Here is a 3,740-nt window from a genome sequence, read left to right as displayed (position 1 = left end):
GAGGAGATTCCATCTCGCCAAGTGCAAGGTTAGAATTTGCCCCGCCCTCCCAGCTGGGGGCCGCTGCCCTTCCCCGTCCCAACCCTCTGCTTCTGAGGCCTCAAAGGAGGCTGTTCTCCCTGCGGCAGGGACAAGGCTTGACTCTGCAAACACATACCTTCCCACCGCCACCCCAGAAAAAAGAACCAGGGCCTGGGACCCAGTTTGCCCCACATCCACGTACTCTATTCTCCCCAACGGACTTTCAGGGGAAACCTCTGCTTACTTTTCTCTTAGTGTCCCTGTGCTCGGGCAAGTACTGCTTTCATGACTAAGGCCTGTTAGCGTGGGTTACTGCTCACCCGAATGGGTCTTTCTGGAACACAACCCAAAACAGATTCCTTTTATTCTCCACCCCCCATTCTTCCTAGCTGCTTTCCTGTTCCCTTGGCTCTGAGGGAGAACTGGCTGAGAGAGAGGCTCGGAGGGTTCTCCTGGTGATGCACCTGGGGATCGTGAGTGGAAACTTCTGGGTGAACCGGTGTACTTGTGATAGCTCCCGAAACTATCCCGGTTCCCATGGACCCCCGCCTCCCTGGGGAACTGTGAGGGGCCGGTTGGGACTGGAGCATGGGTCTGTCACCGGAGCTAAAGGGGGAACAGAAGCCGGAGGAAGGCAAGAATCTAGAAGCTAAAAGGATTGTTCCGAGGGTTACCAGAACAGAGGGTTCCGGAGCAGTTGTGATGGGGGAGCATAAGGCAACCTGACCCCCTGCCACCCATCCCCAGGTGGGACACGTGTGGCATTCCTCAGGCACTCCTGGCCGCCCAAGAACAAAGGAAAGGGAAACACAAATGGTTACACTGATAGAGATCAAAGTCATACAGGTCATGAGTCTCTTTCAGTTTGCGAATATCTTAGTGAATTACAAGAAAAAGGCAATCTTATCGATAGCCTGATCTCCAGAAACCTGGGGACTCAGTTTCCTGGAGCCCGGACATCAGCCTCCCCTCCATAATGATGTGGGGAACCAAGGCAAAAAGGAAATGGCGGATAAAATTAAGTTTGTTTATAACTTCAGCCCACTGGCAAATACTTGAGGCAAATACAGAGGGTAACACTTCTCCCGGAACCCCCTACGGACCTAATGTTAATGCCTTACTAGGGGGAAAACAACCTTAGTTTGACAATAGCAAGCCCCCCCCCCCCCCCCCCCCCCCCCCCCCCCGCATCTTATGAGTCCTCTTTACCATATCAAAGTCCTTCTGGAGCCCCCTCCCCCCCCCCACCTTGGCCTCTCCCTCCCCAACTCCATAGTATATACGCCCCTGGGTCCTGTCCCTCATTCTGAGCCAGGTGATCTGTTCTCTGCCGGAGCTCCCACCACCCCTCCATGGCCTCCCTGACTTTCTTCTCACCTCTCACCTGGGGTTGGGGGAGACTTCAGGAGTAGGGTGGCCAGATGAAACACAAGGTTCTAACTAAATTGCAATTTCAAATAAATAGCCCATCATTTTTTCAGTATAAGTATATCCCCAATACTGTGTGGTTTAGTATAAGTATGTCCCCAATGCTGTGTGGTTTAGGGTAAGTATGTCCCAAATACTGTGGTTTCACCTAAGTATGTCTCAAATACTGTGTGGTTTGGCATAAGTCTGTCCCAAATACTGTGTGGTTTGGTATAAGTATGTCCCAAATACTGTGTGGTTTAGTGTAAGCATGTCCCCAGCATTGCAGAGTTAATCTTCCAGCTCTGACAGCTCTTGTGGGGAGGGAAATGAAAGGGAGTGAATGGGGAAGTGAGCACCCCAGCTGGGGCTGTCCCGGGCAGCATGGAACTCTGCCCTGGGCTGCCCACTGATCTCTCTCTCTTTCTCTTTCTCTACTACAGGCAGCAGGAGACAGAGGACTGGCTTCTTTCAGGGCCTGCAGCTGGAGAGAAAGAAAATTCAGGTGAGTGGGGTACTTTAGGGGGTTCCCCTGGGGATCAGTGGGGAACACCACATGTCCAGACCTCACTCAAAGCAGGCTGCTGCTAAGAATCCAGGCCTGACACCATGGGTGTGTTGAAAGGGGTCCCGACAGCCCTGGGCCCCTCCTAGCGAGGGGCCGGTCCTGCACATCCGTGCACAGGGGAGGCAGCCAAGAATAGCCCTTGAGGGGCTGGGAACACCCAGCTTTTACAGCTGCTGTGGTTTTCCAGGTTTGCAACTGCCTATTGGACCCAATGCCCGTTTGGTAATAAACGTAGTACCTTGTTTTAACTCTCCTCGGTCTACCCTGGAATGAATGGATGCTACACCCCTCTTCACACGAAGTTTATTTTTAAATGCACGCAGTGCTGCCTTTGTGACATAACGGATGGATGATTTCCACGGCCCTCTGCTTGGAATCACCGGAACGAGCCATTGCACTGTGGACTGAGACCGGAATGCTGTGTTGGTGACGCCCAGACCATTCATTACATTTCAATAGTGCTTCCCCAGTTATTATGATAACCCAGCCATTCCCCCCACCGGGAGGAGGGAAGAGAAGGAACCAGATATTTATTGATTAGCTATAATGGCCAAGCAACACGCATGGTTGTTTACGTATATTTTATTTAAGCTAATGGGTGTGTATGCTACCACTCATTTCTCAGATGCAGAAGGTACACCTCGGAGAGGCAAGGTTACAATCCCATCGCCAGTGAGGGGAGGAGCCCACCTTTGAATCCAGGTCTGTCTCAATTCACAGTTGAGCATTAATAAAAACGTGCTAGCAGTGAAGGGAAAGAGGCAGGCGATTCTGGTCAAATCTGCTCTGGAAACCCGGTGAAAAGGGCCGGGGGCCGCGTGTCTTGGCATGGCCTAAGAGATGCTCCCCCTGGAGATGTGGAGTAGACAAGGTGATTTCTTGGGGTCCATGCCAACCCCGTGAGCCTAGATCCCTAATATTTTCAGAAAAGATGTTTCGATAATAAACACTTTGGACTGTGAAGCACACTTTTTTTTTCCTTCTTCCTGAACTGCGTCTCAGTAAGGTTTTACGTGGGCAAACCGCCAGGGAGAAATCCATCCATCTCAACCAGAAGTTTGTCACTTGGATACTTGGCCCCTTGTTTGCCAGATCCCATCGCCGCGGTTGGGTTGCTGGCTTGCCTCCGTGTTGGCTGTCCTCGGTCGTGAGGTGTGCCTTCTTGTCTTTGGATGTCGGTTGCAAGGGCCATGTGGCCTTAGCGCCTTGTCACCGGGTTCTGCATTCCAGGCCTCTGCGGGGCGGGGGGAGCGGGTGCAGGTGGTGCAGGCTACATGCTGCCGGGCCGCGGGGATGCTCTCACACCCTCTGCCTCCGGAGCCTCCAGGGGCCCATCCATGCACATCCGCGGCCTCATTTAAGGGCCCATGACACACAGGTCCCTCACCGCAGTGAACGCGGTTCACCGCAACACCGGCTGAACACCCAGTCTGTGTCAGGCCCCCGACAAGGCCCTGACAAGTGTTCATAGCAGCCACAGCCCAGGGACAGAGCCAGACTCAAACAGGTTTTCCTGCAAAGGAATGGATTGAGGAAATGTCACGGCTCTTGTGTCAGACATTAGTTCCTAAGTGTTAGGGACTGCTGGGCAGAGCAGAACAATCAACATGAAGACTGTGTTACAATCCATCAGAAAATGTGAATCAAGTTGCAAACACTGAATTGCTTACATTTTTCAGGAGTATATTCAGGGAATTTGAGAATTTAGAGGGACTTTTTGGAGCCGCCTAGCACAATGGCATTT

The 3,740-nt window shown here is 52.3% G+C and overlaps 1 long non-coding RNA gene across 1 annotated transcript; it reads left to right on the top strand.

Annotated features, from left to right (window-relative positions):
* Positions 1–1,634: 1,634 nt before the first annotated feature.
* LOC123386812 lies at positions 1,635–2,964 on the top strand. Its single transcript, XR_006601256.1, has 2 exons — positions 1,635–1,933; positions 2,320–2,964. It is a non-coding gene; the product is annotated as an uncharacterized LOC123386812 (long non-coding RNA).
* The last annotated feature ends 776 nt before the right edge of the window (positions 2,965–3,740 follow it).

This window comes from Felis catus, chromosome B4, assembly GCF_018350175.1.
Source record: "Felis catus isolate Fca126 chromosome B4, F.catus_Fca126_mat1.0, whole genome shotgun sequence".
NCBI classification, from domain to species: Eukaryota; Metazoa; Chordata; class Mammalia; order Carnivora; family Felidae; genus Felis; species Felis catus.
This window is presented reverse-complemented; position numbering and strand designations above follow the sequence as displayed.